The sequence below is a fragment of the Belonocnema kinseyi genome, chromosome 10 (assembly GCF_010883055.1).
Source record: "Belonocnema kinseyi isolate 2016_QV_RU_SX_M_011 chromosome 10, B_treatae_v1, whole genome shotgun sequence".
Lineage (NCBI taxonomy): Eukaryota > Metazoa > Arthropoda > Insecta > Hymenoptera > Cynipidae > Belonocnema > Belonocnema kinseyi.
In genome coordinates, this window is record NC_046666.1 from 1733772 (window position 1) to 1751072 (window position 17301).

The following is a 17301-nucleotide window of genomic DNA, read 5'->3' on the forward strand; positions in this document are numbered from 1 at the left end:
CATAATAATAATAATAATAATAATAATAATAATTAATGTTTTTTTTAATTGAACTGTACTTTAAGGATTATAAAGCGAGTAATATTTGTTTTCACAATACGATTGGGAATCAATTCACAATTTTACAATTTCCAGATTTTGAAGTAAAAAATTAATCTGTTTCAATTAAAAAGTCTTAAAAGTTAAATACGTGTAAAGGCGGATTGAAACTTCACATTATATTTAAAATTTTAAAATAACTTCAAACTAATAGATTCATAAGCAAAGGATTTCATTAAATTTCAAATACTGTTTTAGCCTAAAATATTACATTTTTAAAACGTTCAATTTGAAATATTTTGAATAGAAAAAAGAGCCATTAATAAAGACTTAGAAATATCTGAATATTCATATAAAATCAGTAATTATAAATTAGAAAATTTAAAACTGAGAAAAACTTAAACTTAAATTTTAAACGTCACAATATTAATTGTTCTATTAAAAAAAATTAATTTGCATGTCAAATTTTTTAATTTTGATGTATAAATCACAATTTAATTGAATAACTATTATTGATAGAAAAAATTGTAGTAAGTTTAAAGGATATCCAGAAGTTTTGAAAAAACTCAAAATTAATTTAATGTTTAAAATTATTTCAAATAACTTAAACGAAATGTCAGCGTATACCGATAAAATCCGGGCTTTTTAAACCGAAAATTTCTGCGCAAATAGGCCACGGTCTAATTTAGAGCTTTATAAGAATTGTGAAACGCTTCAGAAAAATAAAAAATTTTTTTTTCAGATTCCTTTAGGAAATTTTTGAAAACGATTTTTTATTTTGAAAAATTAATTAAATTTTTTTCTCTTGTGAGTAAAAAATCGTTCCTAGTTTAAAACTCAATTTTTCTATGGGAAATTTGTATTTTGTTGTTGTTGAATTCAAGAGTTTTCGATTTGAAATAATATGTTGTGATTGAAATATCAACTATTAAACTTCTTATGTAAAAATCATCATTCTGATTTAATATGAATATCAACTATTGTAGTTTTTAACGCTAAATTATGTTACAAATTTACTTTCTTCAAGACAAGACAAGACAAGACAAGACAAGACAAGACAAGACAAGACAAGACAAGACAAGACAAGACAAGACAAGACAAGACAAGACAAGACAAGACAAGACAAGACAAGACAAGACAAGACAAGACAAGACAAGACAAGACAAGTCAAGACAAGACAAGACAAGACAAGACAAGACAAGACAAGACAAGACAAGACAAGACAAGGCAAGACAAGACAAGACAAGACAAGGCAAGACAAGGCAAGGCAAGGCAAGGCAAGACAAGGCAAGACAAGGCAAGACAAGGCAAGACAAGGCAAGACAAGACAAAACAAGACAAAACAAGACAAGACAAGACTAAGTGATCAAGCGCTGTCTTAATTATCATCAGAAAACAAATAATGGCAGCAGCACTGAAAACTATCAAGCAATGGAATTTAGTATTTTAAAATTTTTTCTTGGATTTTTAATTTGAAAACTAAATATAAATATATATTATAAATTGCAGACCTCTGTAAAAATTATTACTATGCAATTAGCGTTATATCAAAATATACAATATTTTGAGTTTAGCGTATTTCTTTGCTGAAAATTTAATAGTCATATTTGGTTAAAATGTAACTCTTTTGTTGAATATTCCAGTATTATGTTAAAAAGTCATCTGCTTTGGTCGAAAATTGAACATTCTTTTTGAAAACTCATCTATTTGGCTTTGAAAAATCATTCTGCAAATTCAATTATCTGGTTGAAAATGAAACTCTTTTTTATCCAAGTTTAATCTTTTTTGTTCTAAACATTTGACAGTTTGGTTGAACATTAAACCATTTATTTTTTATTTTTAGTATTGCGTTAAACGGTCATAGGATTCGATTAAAAATTCACCTTTTTGTAGAAAATTTATGTATTCAGAGAGAAGTAAAAGATTCTATATAAGAAATGTCAAAATATTAAAATTCCGATCTTTGAATAATAAAGGTGACGAAAAATGAAAAATTGGCGAGAGAAAAGTTAGGGAATTTTGCAAATAAAGTTTTTCGTCTACCATGGTAATGTATTCAATCTATTGAAACGTCAACACTAAAACTTTTCATGGGATAAATGTACAACCAAATGGTCAAATTAAAAAAGGTTAAGTTCCAAGAAAAAACCAAAAGTTGAATTTTACATCATTTTTCAATAAAATAGGTGAATCAATGATGGGCAATCAATTTTTGAACAAAAAAATTAATTTTCTACCAAAAATAAATAATTTTAAACAAAATACATGATTTTCAACCAAATGTTTTAATATTTTATGAAATTTTAAAACTCAAATATTTGAAATTTTAACAAAAAAAGTGAATTAGTCACCACACACGACAAAGTTTCAACAAAATACCGAAAATTTTTAAACAAATAGTAGAATATTTAACCACTATCATTAGCTCAAGTTTATAAAAAGAATGGAGAAAAAAAAAATTTCAAAACTTAAAATTGTTTTTTTTTTTCAAACCAAAAAAAAAAACAAAAAAAGGGATCAATTAACCACTATATTCTTAAATAATTTAAGTATTTGAGGTAATACTTTAGATATTTAATTATTTATAATTTATTCGTTATTATAATTTGATATTGTTTTTATTATCATATAATTTATTTGTTCATTTGAGGTTGAAATTTGGGATATTTTTGCAATAAATTTCAAATAACATTCAGATTCTCAAAAGAAATAACTAAAAGTTATTATGTTTTAACTGACTTTGCTATTCGGTTTAGAAAAGACGTGCAAAGAAATTTATAATTGTAATTTATATTTGCAATTTCATTTTGGCCGAATTTTGGCTTATGCCGAGTTGCGGAGTGCTGAACCGCGCTGTTAGCCACCTGAACACCTGTCAAAGCAACTATTCGCTTTGCGATATTAGAGTAAATAAAGACAAAATATTAATTAGAAGCTCGTATAATAATCCTGGCAAAGCGGAATATATCTTACATTTAAATTAGGATAAAGAGTAAAGTGTGCTTTTCCAAATTTATTTTCTGAAACATAGTAAATAATATTATTAATGAAATGCAAAAAAAATTTCAGAAGAAATGTTTTAATTGTATAGATTTTGAAGTTAGTTTTTGAGTTAAATTAATTTATATTTGAAAAAATGTTATTTAATAATCAGTGAAGAATATAAAAAATAATTGCTGTAACTTCTCTTCTCAAAACTTTATCATTATGTCTTTAATAGTAGATTATGCACCTAGGCAGTAAAGTTAAACTTTATACGAGGATACAGAATTTAACGTCTGAGTTGAACTCGAGGACGGTAAACGGCATCCGAGAATGAAAGAACTTTACTGCCGTGGTGCATGCGATACTTTATTTAAAATAGGCAGAATAATAACTCTTTTTCTAGAAAACGGCGCTTGATTGTACTGCGCACACACTCGCATGGGATGGCGTTGGAAGTCCAAAATCCACTTCGTAGTTAAATGTAGCTTTTAAATGAACCCTTTTCACTCTTTGCTTTCATTTCTTACTTACGTCTTCTTCTTGCTGTAACCTTTACGTGCCGCTGGTCACAGTACAATAAAGTGATATTTTATTGCCGCTCCACTGGCAGATAAAGTGCGCTTGTTCTGTTTATTTCAGATAAAACAATGTCTTTGTCACAGAGAGTTTAAAAATTTAATTCTATTTACTTCTTGAACTTTTTATAAAATTATAAATTATATTTATTCCATTAAAAAATAAATTGTTGTCTGAAATGTTACTTATTCAATACATTCTGTTTAATGTTTTCAGCTTATTTTTATATTACATGTTCACCAATGAATTTTCATAAAAATAACATTTTATTTACTGATTGGTGGATTGTGGAACTCAAATTCTGATTGGTACCGCTGTAGTGGAACTTCATATTCTAAAAATGGCGCGATTTTCGAATATAGAGAAGATCATTAAAGGAAATAAGATTTAAAATAAACGAAATGTAATTAATAATCTCTTTTAGGCATATTATATATTATACAAATTCTCATAAATATTATTGATTAAATAAATAAATTTTGTAGGTTGGAAACAAAAGTTTGGTTCGAAAAGGTTATAAATAGAAATAAATTAAAAATGAATTGTAAGAAAGGAGAGACATTTAAATAATTAAATTTCATAAATTCATATATCGAATCCAATTGAAAAATTAATTTTCAGAAACCTGCGCAAGATTTCTTACTTGCTTTCCAATCTTTTACCTGCTTTAGCAGAAATTAAATCCTTTTTTGATAAAAATGCAACTGATTAGAAATTTAGCCATTATACTATTTTCTTAAAAACTTAAATATTTCGTAGAAAATTTACTTTTTGTTTAAATTTATATTTTGGTGTTAAAAAATGAATTGAAATATTTTCTGGATGAAAGTTCCACTTATAAAAAAACTTTTGTTTTTTATTGCAAATTCATCTGTTTTAGTACAAAATTGATCTTTTTTGGATAAAAATGCAACTATTTGGTAGAGAGTTTGACTATATTGTTAAAAATTCATCCTTTTTGGTTCAAACTAGACGTCTTTTAGGATTGAAAATTCAATTTATTTCGTAGAAACATATTTTTTTGCTAAAAAAATTCAATTTTTGATGTTACTGAGTTAACTGTAATTTTTTTTTGGATGAAAATTCAACTTTTTTTGCATTAAAAAATCCTTTTGCTTTAAGATAAATTTCATATTTTTTTATAAAAATGCAACTATTTGCTAGAAAATTTAACAAATTTGTTAGAAAGTCTTCCTTTTTGTTTAAGAATTCATCTTTTTTCATTGAAAATTGATTTTTTTTGCTCGAAAATTATTTGTTGCTAAAAAATTCATAGTTTGATCGTGAAAACTCGACTAAAATCTTTTTCAACAAAAAGTTCAACCATTTTTTTGGAAAACTGATCTTTTTGATTTAAAACTTCATCTGTTATAAAAAATTCATTTTTTTTATGAAAATGCAACTTTTTTGTTAAGAATTGTTATTTGCTTAAAACATTTTGTTGAATCACTTTGTTAAGAAATCACTTTTTTTGTTAAAGCTTTATATTTTAAGTTGAAAAATGATCTCGTTGGTTAAAAGTTTAATTTTCTTATTATAAATTAATTTTTTTAATTAACAATTCAACTACTTGGGTTAAAGTTAAGCTACAATGCGAAAATTTTTTTTATTGAAGGCTTATGTCTTGTAGCAAATTTAACTGTTTATTGGAAAATACTTCTTTTTTTGTTTATAATTCATTTTTTAAGAGAAAATGGAACTTTTATATTTTTAAGATTGATATTTTTTAGTTAAAAATTCGCCTTCTTTTGTTTGTAAAAAAATTCTTTTTTAGTTTGAAATTTCCTTTCTTTTTTCGTAAAAATGCATTAGTTTCGTGTAAAATTAATTTTTTGTTTTTTGATTTAGATCAACTAAAAATTACTCTTTTATAAAATAATTACCCACTTCAATTAGTAAACAAAATCATCAAAGAAAGAATTTATGAAATTTGTAATTATTCATCTAAAAATAAAAAATGGATTTAAACTTATAATAAATACGATCTAAAGGTTTCATTTCCTTATATTGAAGGTCTTTCTGAGCGTCTTAGAAGTGATTTAAAAAAATATAACATAATGTGTATTTAGCAAAAAACAACACACCTAACAAATTTTCTTTGTTTAAAAATAAAGACAAAGATAACAAAGAAAATATATCTGGTTTTAGCTCGTAAAAACAATACTAAAAAAAGAAAAATATTATACTCTATTTTCATAAATAAATTCATTAAAAATTCCACCAATTTGAAAACTTAAATATTAAATGTAAATAAAATTTGTCAGACTATTTTATAAAAAATCATTTATCTATAAATTATTAAATAATTTTTTAAAATTTTAAATTCAATTTACTTTGGCGCACTTTACATTAAATTCTCTATTTTAAAATCGGGATTTTTTAAATTACTCTTGTAAAATTGACTTTATTTCTAATGTTTCGTTAGTCCATGTTTGTCCTTCCAAATAATAAGTATCTTTTGTCGTTGAAATTTTATTTTTAAATGTAGTAAATATTATATAATTTAGAGCCGGTTGTATTTTTAAGGAATAAAATTTAAAGCTTTGTGTGTTTTTTCTTTAACAAAAAGGACACTTTTAAAATCATGTAAATAAAAAAATTAACTTCTAAAAATTAGCTGAATTTATAAAATTTAGCTTACTCCCAAATTATCCTCTTTTGTATGGACTAAAGTATAACTGAAATGTCCTGTTTTTCGATTTTAATATTAAAATTGACAGTTAAATTTATACGCCACGTAAGGAAGGCTCGGCAGGAGAAGAGGACCCTACCGGAAAATGAGGTCTGGCAGGAGGAGACCAGAATCTGACTCGCAGAAGAGGCACAGCACGAGGTCAAGGCCCAAGCAAGATTGAGGCCTAGAAGGAGGAAACCTGGACCTGATTCGAAGAAATGAGATAGCAGGGGAAGAAGGCCCAGCCTGAGAATGAGGTCTAGCAAAGAACAGACCTGCACCTGACTCGAAGAGGACGCAAGGGGAAGAAGGCCCAACCGAAAAATTATTCCTGGCAAGAGGAGACCTTGGCCTGACTCCAAGAGGACGCAAGGGAGAAGAATGTCCAACTAGAGAATGAGATCTGGCAGGAGGAACCTGCCAAGAAGAGAAGGCTCTAAAGGAGATGAAGGCTCTGCTAATCGGATTGGATTGCGCTTCAAAATACGTTTTAGGACAAATAGAAAAGTCTTGTTCGTTAACGATCACATTTTAATCAATATTTCTAGTTTTATCTACTGAAAAAACCAGCTAAAATAAAAAATTCCGTTTTACTGTCAAACGATGCAAGAACACATTTATAAACAAAAATTGGGCACCCATAAATTGTCCATCAATTTGTTATTGCTCCTTTGTTATCAGAAAAGGTCTACCATATTTTCATGGATCATTTTGAATAAGGGTCGCAGTTTCCATTTTAATCCTGAAAAATGTCACTGAAAATCCAAAAATTAAATTTGCGGAAAAACAAATCAATTACGACTTTGAATAGAAGAATTACTATACACTTTTGTTTTAATCAAAAGTAGGCAAGAGAAAGTTAGCCGTCTTTATAAATGTTTTTATATGCGACTCATTATAAAGAAAAAAGTTACGTTTCAAATTGCTCTTTTTTGTACAAGTGAAAATGTTCTTTTATACTATATAAATCGTGTTAATTTTTTTTGTCTACTTGGTATAAATCAATGTTATTAAAATATTGATTAATCTTAAGATTGTGAAAAAAATGCTCTCTATCTCCGCTGGGATATGATCCCAGGTTCTTCAGATTGCTGGTATGATGCTCTACCAATCTGAAGGACCTGGACTCATAACCCAACGGAGCTAAAGACCATTTTTTCACAATCTTAAGATTAATCAATATTTTAATAATATTGATTTAGACCAAATAGATACACAAAATTCACATCTAAAACAATTAATTAATTTCCCTTGGCAAAAAATCCACATCAATAATCAAATTAATCATAATAATTAGAGAGAATTATTAACAATAAGCTGCAATTATAATTTATCAACATGGAGATGAAGTTTTTGAAGTTTGACAAAATATTCTTTAAATACTGATTAGTAAGATCATCAAAATAACAGAAGAAAAGATCTAGGTATTTTATTGTGAACTTATGCTAGGGAGGTTGCATGAGTATTAGATATACAGCTTAAAAGAGAGGATAGAAAGAAGTTTGATGCTAGACAAAAAAGTTTCCTCTGCAATTATTGTGTAGGGAAAACTTTTTGATTGGGTAGATAGAATGCCACTTTGGAAACTTCTGAAAGAGTATGGACTCAATGTAAAACAATTTCTTATTGAGGAGAAATAGGAAATAATTATAATAATATTTCAAATAAAATTTTGATCTTTTATTTGGAACGGGTGAACAAAATAATGTTTTGCTATTTCTCTTCATTAGGAAATTGTTTGGCATCTCAATCACGTTTAAAGAAAGTTTTAATCTACGACACTGATTTCTCAGTTTTTGGAAAGGACACCCAAGAGATTATTAATTTTTTTAGAATTATTTTATATGAACTCAATGTTTTTCTTCTAAAAGCAATAACAGCAATATCAGAAGGTAATAAAATGAGTTTAAGGATAATTGGAACTTTGGGCGCAAGTAATACGAGTTGGTCGATAAATTCAGTCCAGTTGGCAGAAATAAGAGAGATACCTCAATTTGCTTAGAATCAGAACAGTTCGTCTCATTCCGTGTTTTAGGGAAGGGAATCGTGAAAATTACGAACTCGTTATAGCTTCGTCCCCAACTGTAATTCAGTTCGAACAGAATCAAAGAAAAGCACAGAGCAACTTTTCTCATTTAACTACGAGTACAATCCCAGTGTATGTCTTGATTCGAATCTTCGAAACTTCTCCTATCTTCGAAAAGTAATCATAAATAGATCAAATTCAACTACTTAAAATGCTAATTATTGCTTCTATTGCATTCATTTCTCTCCATCGAAAAAGTCTTTTTAATATGATGGTGCTCAATTACATCAAACATTTTTTTCTGAATTTTCATCCATATCCCTCTTAAATGTTGTTTGAATCTACAAACAAAATGTGCTTATGGGGTCCCAAAAAAACTCTATAAATGAAACATTGTGTTTTTCTACTTTTTGTTGCTAATTATAATTTTTCTGCTGGTTCTTTTTAAAAAAATTGTTTCTTTAATATCATACATTACTCTCTACAGCTAATTAGACGCTTTAATTAATTGTTTGAATAATTTGTTTATAGTAATCTTCGCTTAGAATAGAGTAAAAAAGTCGAGGTTTCTTCTGAATTTTTCAACTTCGTTCTAACTTTTCAGTTAGAGCGGGCCATGATCAATTCACCTTAAAAAACGGTTTTATGGGTGCATGATTGCATTTTAACTAGCTCAAGTGAGTAATTATTTAAATTACTAAATCTGATTGTTTCATTGTTGTGTAACTGCACAAGAAAAATGTTTACCACAAAGCTAATATGGAATTTGAAAATACTAATCTTCGCCTTTCAAACCTACTTGGATTAATTAGGATATCTTTATTTTTCGCCAAAATATTGTAATTTGAAACTTTTCATTTTAGCGTTTTAGCCCATTAACGGTGAGGTGTTCAGATTTATACAACGCATTCTCTATTGCTGACGGTACAATATTTTTTCTTTAAAATATTATCTCAGGGGTTTTCGAGGGTGCTCTTTCTATTACCGGTTTCAGTTTTTTGTTTAACCCCTAGAAGATCCAATATGGTGGCCACAATTTAGGGTTTTGAAAAAGAACAAAGGATCCCGCACAAACCACCAACAAAAAAACTTACAGTCGTTTGGAACCAAGCTTTGCACATTGATAAAAGAATAAAAAATATGGAACCCACCTGACTATGGGGACAATAAGTTTAGTCGCATATTTTTCTTGGAATAATGAAGTTCCATGCTACAACTGGGTTAACCCACCAACTTGCTAATCCACCTTAACCCAGAAATCACCCCTACCAAATAATAAGCAGACTAGAACACCTAACCCTGGGAGCAGCGAATTTAGTCGTTTATATTTCGTGAAATAATTGAATTCCACACTACAAGTCGGCTAACCTTAAAATGAAAATTTTCAATTTAGCGTATTAACCCATTAACGCTAAGATGGTATGCCGTTGGCCGTTGAAAATTTTATCTGAGGGGTTTTCGGGGGTTGCTTTTAGATTGGCTTAGTTTTTTTGTTATAACTTCTTGAAGAGCGAATATCGAAAACAGAGTTTAAAAAAACGAATTTTACTATTATGATTTATTTAATATTGTAAATTTACTTAGAATTTTCCAGCCTACTAAGGCAAGGCTCAATATTTTCCAGCCACTTAAGGCTGGACTTGGGATTGTCCAGCTAAGCAAGAAAATACGTAATATTTTCCAACCAATTAAGGCAAGACTTTAGATTGCCCAGACAATCATGGCAAGCCTTTGGATTTCCCAGCCAATAAAGGCAAGACTTTTTATCGTCCAGCCAGTCAAGACAAGACTTTGAATCGTTCAGCCAGGCAAGGCAAGACTTACAATTTCCCAGCCAGTTAAGGCAGTACTTGGAATTGTCCAGCTAAGCAAGGAAGTACTTAATATTTTCCATACAATTGAGGCAAGACTTTAGATTGCCCAGCCAATCAAAGAAAGACTTACGATTGCCCATTCAGTTAAGGCCAAACTTGGGATTTTCCAGCTACGCAAGGAAGTACTTAATATTTTCCAGTCAACTAAGGCAACACTTTAGATTGCCCAGACAATCAAGCAAAGACTTTAGATTGCCCAGCCAATCAAGGAAAGACTTTAAATTGTCCAGTCAATTAAGGCAAGACTTTGTATCGTTCAGTCAGTCAAGGCAAGACTTTGAATCGCCCAGTCCGTCAAGGCAAGACTTTGAATCGTTCAGCCAGTTAAGGCAAGACTTACGATTGTCCATTCAGTTAAGGCAAGACTTGGGATTGTCCAGCTGCGTAAGGAAGTATTTAATATTTTACAGCCAATTAAAGCAAGACTTTAAATTTCCCAGCCAATCAAGGAAAGGATTTAGATTGCCCAGACAATCAAGGAAAGACTTTGAATCGTCTAGCCAGCCAAGGCAAACTTACGATTGCCAAGCCAGTCATGGCAAGTCTTACGATTGTTTGTCCAATGAAGGTGAAACTTATTGCTTGTTTTCTTATGGAAACGATCGCGCTTCATGTCAAACGATTGTTGAAGAGACTTTCGTTTATGGCTAGTAGGGTCATTATCATTTCTTTGGAAAGACTAGCAATAGTCGGCCATCAGTATTACATTGCGTCGACCTTGATAATGTTGCTCTTTTTAGTGAAAGTCTTAATGAAAGCGTTCGCCCATTTCTTCACTGAATGCTCCAAAATTTCTGGCAAATAATCCAAATGAGATTTGAGAAAATGCAATTTCATACTCATCAAACAACCTAATCTTTTAAAATTCTTTAACATACTAGATACAATAGTTCTAAACTTTGGATCTCGATTGTTCCCTAAAAATTTCTGTACACCATCTTTGAAACTCAACCATGCATCCTTTTCAATATGTGTCATGGTTTTGATAAAGTCATTATCTTTGATAAGTTTTCTTATATCAGGCCTAACAAAAATACCATCCTTAACTTTGGCATCACTTAAATGCGGAAATGTAGATCTGATATAATTGAAACATTCTACTTCGGTGTTTAGGGCTTTCACAAATTGCTTCATTAACCCTAGTTTTATATGGAGTGGTGGAAATAATACTTTCTTTCCATCAACAAGACTTTCATAAACAACATTATACTGACCGACTGTCCACTCTAATCTGTCTGGCCATTTCTTCGTTATCCAATGTTCATCACTTGCATGACTGTCCCAAAGGCAAAGAAAACAAGGGTATTTAATGTTTCCTAATTCTAAACCTATTTTCAGATTTATCATTTTGAAGTCACCACAAATAAGCCAATTATAGACATTGTATTTTTTTATCAGGAGTAATTGGATAGTATCATAAGATTCTTTAGTGTAGTTGAGTGACCTACTGGAATTGCAGCGTACTTATTTCTATTATGTAATAGTACTGCTTTCAGATTTTCTGTAGACGAATTTATGAAAAGACGCCAATCCTCTGACGAATTTAAGTTTATTTTATATAAATTAATAAGTCCTTCGATATCATTACAATACACAATGCCACTGTCCATTGAAAAATACTTGATAAACTTTTCTTCTCTATTTCTGTAAACAGTTAGTCTAGTGCCAGGTAACCATATTTTCCTCTCTTTGAGTCTTGAAGCGCAAAGCTCAGCTTTATCTTTTATAAGATCATGGTCACGTATAAAATCGTCTAATCCATCTTGGTCAAAAAATTTAGGACTTTCGTCATCTGAATCTTCCCAAGAAGAATCTTCAGTTGCATTAGGATCATCAGTATCCATTGATTCGTGAGTTGATCGGTCACTTTTGTTTTCAGAGTGATTTCTAATACCAATCTTGGCTAGTGTAACACTTTTTACGTCAGAGTAAACGATCTTCTCCAAATACTTTTTAGAAAAACTTCCTGTTTTGTATAAGCAAAAGTAACAATCAGTATCATGATCGTTGGGCGCACGCCAAACAGGTGGTTGAATAGCAGTCTGCGTCTTGGTACTTTCATCTTCCCAATTTGACAAATTAAATCTACAAGCATGACAAATTGAGGTTGGTACCCACGGTTCATCCAAATTTTTCATTGAAGTTCCATAACAGTTGAAGTATGACGTTTTTATCGAATCATTAATTGATCGACGGTATTTCTCCGTTTCATATTTTCCATAAACGTGAGAAAACGTATTAACTTTCTTAGCACAACGAGTTCTTGAAATCATTTTTTTTTCTTATAATAAACAGTAACGTCGAAATTCTAAAACTCACTATTTATAAAAATACGATCGACACGAAATGTAACCGCTGGACAGATTTCAAATACAAAAAGAATTTTATTACCTAAGCATCCAACAGTTAGCCCGCCACTCAAATGTGATCTCTAACTTTGAAAGATTTGTAGCAAACAACGAATTTCATCAGCTACGCATAATACATCATAAAAGCGTCGCCAGCTCAGTGAACCAGCTAAGGATCGAAGACTAACTGCGCCGTGGGACAACGCGCACATACGGCGACTGTGAGCATTAGAATGCACACAGAGTGCGCAGTAGCATTCCGCGCAGTCCGTCTTCTTTTCTTGGTATTTTGTGCGGTATCCTTTATTCTTTTTTAAAGCCCTAAATTGTGGCCGCCATATTGGATCTTCTAGGGCTTATAACAAAAAACTGACACCGGCAATAGAAAGGGTTAAAACGCTAAAATAAAAATTTCAAATTACAATATTTTGGTGAAAAATAAAGATATCCTAATAAATCCAAGTAGGTTTGAAAATGGAAGATTAGTACTTTCAAATTCCATATTAGATTTTGTGGTAGACATTTTTCTTGTTTGGTTACATTCAAAAACAGCTAAAAAACGCGTTTTTTGCACTTTTAGGTTAGGATATCTTGAAAACCTGACGTACAGAAGCAATTTTGAGCTCGGATTCGGATTCAGCGTATCAAAATCCTTCGGAAATGTTAGATCTGGTCTCTGGATTTCAAATTCGTCGGCCTGTGTAATTATTTAAACAAAAAAGCCTCTCAATTATTACATGAAGAAAGAGTTATATTGAATATGGTCTGTTTAGAAAATGTAAAGAATATTTCGAATGACGGGTTATTCTACTTTAAAGAAATATAAAGAAAAAAGTATAAGATTTGAAAAAACGATTATCTCTGATATTTATTAATTATTTTGTCATAACTAAAATGCCAAAGGGAAGTTCGAAAATTGTTCTAAAAATGTTGTTTGTTAACTTGAATTATTTACTCTAATTAATAAAGTAGAAAAATTGTGAATAATTGGAAAACACGTAACTCTCTATCATTATTCTAAGAGAATATTGTTACAAATAATAATAAATTGTTTAAAAAGTTATTTTTTAGCTCTAATTAATTATTATTCAACTGTAATTAAAACGATGAAGGTAAGTTAAAAAATTGAGATATTATTTACTCAGGATTCGGATTTTGTGATTTTTTCCACTTTTTCCGATTGATTTAAAATACAGCGACTTTATGCGACTTTTTATAAAGAAAACTGTTAATAATAGCCTTTTTTCATTTTTCCCATAAATGTTTTCTCTTTAATTTCAACTCTGTATTTTTAATCAGAATGAGCCTAGTCAAATTGAAATTTAATTCAAGAGATATATTTAAATAATTTCTCATGAAGTATTTATACTTCGGAAATTTTTGATTAATGGCTTTTAAAATTTAGAAATTTCTAATTTTGTAAATTATCATTCATAGATTTAATTTTTTCATATTTCAAGCCTTAGAAATTGAACATTTTACTGCCGAAAACGTTTAGAATCGATTAGTTTTTGCTTCAATTACAGTCTCTTCAATATTTTCTCCATTCCAAGTTTTCCCCGTTTTTAATGAATTCCTCCTTTTCTCGAACTTCTGCTTAAATCGAAACTTAACTAATAAATCTGAATAAGAAAATCCAAATATTTTGGGTTAAAAGTTCATTTTCTTTTTTTTGAAAAATTCAACTAGTTGGTTAAAAATTTAGCTGTTCTGTTAAAAATTCACCTTTTTGGATTAAGAATTTCTCTTTTATGGTAGAATTCTCTTATTTTTTTGTTAAAAACACAACTTTCTTAGTTAAAAATGAACTATTTTGTTTTAAATTTGACTACCTTCAAAAGAATTTGCCTTTTGGCATGAAAATTCAATTTTCGTTTAAAAATTAATTTGTTTTAAATGCAACTATTTGGTGAAAAATATTTTTTTTTATTTTGAAAATTCAACTATTAATCTTTTTTGTTTAAAAACAAATTATTCGTTAGAAATTCAACTCTTCAAGCTGATCATTCAAGTATATTTTTAAAATTTTGAATTTTTGCTGGAACATTCAACCATTTATTGGTTGAAAATGCATCTTCTTTTGGCTGAGATTTATTGTATTTTATTAGAAAATTTTATGTTTTGTATGGAAATTCAAATATATTATTTCAGAATCTATATTGCTTGGTTCAAAATTTATCTTTCTTGGTTCAAAATGAACTTTTTTGTTGAAAATTTCACAGAGTTCTAAAAACTTCAACTAGTTTGTTGGAAATTGTATTTAAAAGAATTTATTTTTCTGTTCTTTAATTATTCAAAAGTAAATAATTTAATACAGAAATAATATGGTGTCAAATTTAAAGCCATAATTGTTGAATAGTTTTAATTTTAAATTGTTCAAAACAAATATGATAATAATCTAACTTGATCAGTTCAACAGTTCAGAAATAAATTTTTCAAATCCAGTTTTAGATTCCTTCAAGCTACATGACTATTATTAAAAATTTCCCTTAACTTTAATGCTCATTTTTATTGTGCAAGCAAAATTGGAAAATAAATAAAAATTATTTACGTTATATTGCTAAGGAAATAAATTTATTACTATTAAATATGTTAATCCCAATTTCAGAATTCTTTAGGCTAAATGACTATTGTTAAGAAATTCTTTTATCTTTAAAGTTTATTTTTACAATGCAAAAAAGACTAACAAATTTATTTAAATTACGCACACTGTATCGCTCCAAAATTAATGTTAATAATATTATTATTATTATATATTTCGCCAGACTAATAGAAATAATTTTTAGGGGGGAAATCGAATTGTCGAAAAAAACAATTATTTAAAGAAATTGCATTTGTTTTAGTTCGAATTTCAGAAAAAAGTCATTCATTATTTGTAAGTCTAAACTCATGAAATCTTAAAATTTGTGGTGTCAAAAAAAAATACGTTCTTTAGAATTCGAAATTTTAATCGTTGATCCGCGAGTGCAACCAAGCTGGGCCCCTTTGGGGGCCCCTTTGGAGCATCCATATTGTGCGATTTCGAATTTTAAATGAATTTTCGACCGAAATGTATTGTTTGTAAGTCTGAACTCGTGAAAACTTAAAATTTTTGATGAGGGAAATCGACCTGGGCTATCGATGGGGGCCCTCGTAGAATTTCCACGCGTGGAACATCCATGCGGGCCCCCGGCAGGGGCCCTCACCCTTAGAGGTTTCAGCGGGGCTTTTTCCACACGGGAACTTCGGATTTTTTTACGGAGCAAATAATAATTTTAAAAAATTTAATTTATGCAAGCTATATTCCTAAGAAAATAAATATAATATTATTATTGTCATTATTATTATTATTATTATTATTATTATTATTATTATTATTAAAGATGTTGAAACCTATCTCAGATTCCTTTAAATTTAATGACTATTGTTAACAAAATGTAACTTCATGGTTTATTTTAACTGTGCAAACAACGTTAAAAAGTCAGTTAAAATTATTCACACTATATATTGCTGAATGCATAAAGTTTATATCATTATTATTATTAAATATGTTAAAGCCAGTTTCCGGAGCCTTGAAGCTCAATGACTATTGTTAAAAAATTATTTTACTTCAAAGTTTATTCTGATCATGTAAATGGTATTTGAAAATCAATGAAAATTATGTACGCTTTATTGCTAAGTAAATAAATTGATTATTAAATATTTTAAACAAAGTTTAAGGATCCTTTAATCCAAATAAATATTGTTAAAAAATTATTTTAACTTTAAAATTTATTTTGATTGTGCAAACAATATCTGAAAATTATTGATAAAAGTTGTGCGTGCTTTATTACTATACCTATGAAGTTAATGTTATTATTATCAAATATTTTAGGCACAGTTTTCGAATTCTTTAAGCTGAATGACGGTCATAAAAAATTTTTTAAGCTACAAAGTTTATTTTGATTGTGCAAACAATTTTATTGAAAATCAATGGAAATTATATACGCTCTGCTGCTAAACAAATAAAGTTATTATAAGTATTGATAAATATGTTAAGGGTGTTGGTTCAATCCGACATTGAATTTTTTTTTAATAGGTACGGCACTGATTTCATATAAGTTTTTTCCGAAGGATTTGTGTACGAAAGAAGAAAAACTTGTCGAATATCCGGGGTTTTGCGAGATTTTCGGACCAATAAAATGTTGAAAAATCAAAAAATTTGTTGAGGAAATGATTATTTTCCTTACAAATATGAATTTTGCGAAAGATAGAAACCAGCCCCCTACCGAAAATTCCTATATAGGTTCCTATACAGGATCCTATATAGGAACCCACGTAGGATCCTATATAGGATCCTAAATAGGATGCTATATGTTTCACCTATAGGTGCCACCAATAGGAAAGGACATATGATCCTATATAGGTGCCTGTATAGGACACTCTCGAACAAGGTACCTAATAGTGCCTAACTGATGGTACCTAACTAGTGATACCTCATGGTATCACGTTTAACTCTATCGCTTCAGGTTCAAGGTCATTTGAAGGTCATTTGAAGGTCAAATCGAGAAAAAACGGTAAAAAAATTAAAAAAAATATGTTATAGTTTTTTGGGGGTCGCTGATTATGAACCTGGTGTCCGCTGACCTTTATCGCGTCAGGTTCAAGGTCATTTGAAAGTCAAATCGATAAAAAACGCTGAAAAAAAATGTCATTGCCATGACCTTGCACCTGAAGCGATAGAGTTCAACGGATGCCAGATTCGTAATTAGCGACTCCAAAAACCTATAACGTATTTTTTTGGATTTTTTTACCGTTTTC